We start from the raw sequence: 837 nt of genomic DNA on the forward strand, positions 1-837 counted from the left end.
AAGTGACTGGAGTTCAGACGTGTGCTCTTCCGATCTGAGGCGTTATGCTTTCGCCGCAGTAACCTCCGGACTCGAATATTTTCAAAGTCCCTTGCGGCGTTATGCTTTCGCCACAGTTACCTCCGGACCCGAATATTTTCAAAGTCCCTCGCGGCGTGTTGCTTTCGCCGCAGTTACCTCCGGACCCGAATATTTTCAAAGTCCTTCGCGGCGTGTTGCTTTCGCCGCAGTTACCTCCGGACCCGAATATTTTCAAAGTCCCTCGCGGCGTGTTGCTTTCGCCGCAGTATCCTCCGGAACCGAATATTTTCAAAGTCCCTCGCGGCGTTATGCTTTCGCCAGTTACCTCCGGACCCGAATATTTTCAAAGTCTCTCGCGGCGTGTTGCTTTCGCCGCAGTTACTTCCGGACCCGAATATTTTCAAAGTCCCTCGCGGCGTGTTGCTTTCGCCGCAGTATACCTCCGGACCGAATATTTTCAAAGTCCCTCGCGGCGTGTTGCTTTCGCCGCAGTTACTTCCGGACCCGAATATTTTCAAAGTCCCTCGCGGCGTGTTGCTTTCGCCGCAGTAACCTCCGGACCCGAATATTTTCAAAGTCCCTCGCGGCGTTATGCTTTCGCCACAGTTACCTCCGGACCCGAATATTTTCAAAGTCCTTCGCGGTGTGTTGCTTTCGCCGCAGTTACCTTCGGACCCGAATATTTTCAAAGTCCCTCGCGGCGTGTTGCTTTCGCCGCAGTTACCTCCGGACCCGAATATTTTCAAAGTCCCTCGCGGCGTGTTGCTTTCGCCGCAGTTACCTCCGGACCTGAATCGACAAGGCACACAGGGGATA

The sequence above is a fragment of the Wasmannia auropunctata genome, unplaced genomic scaffold (genome assembly GCF_000956235.1).
Source record: "Wasmannia auropunctata unplaced genomic scaffold, wasmannia.A_1.0 LD336103.1, whole genome shotgun sequence".
Lineage (NCBI taxonomy): Eukaryota > Metazoa > Arthropoda > Insecta > Hymenoptera > Formicidae > Wasmannia > Wasmannia auropunctata.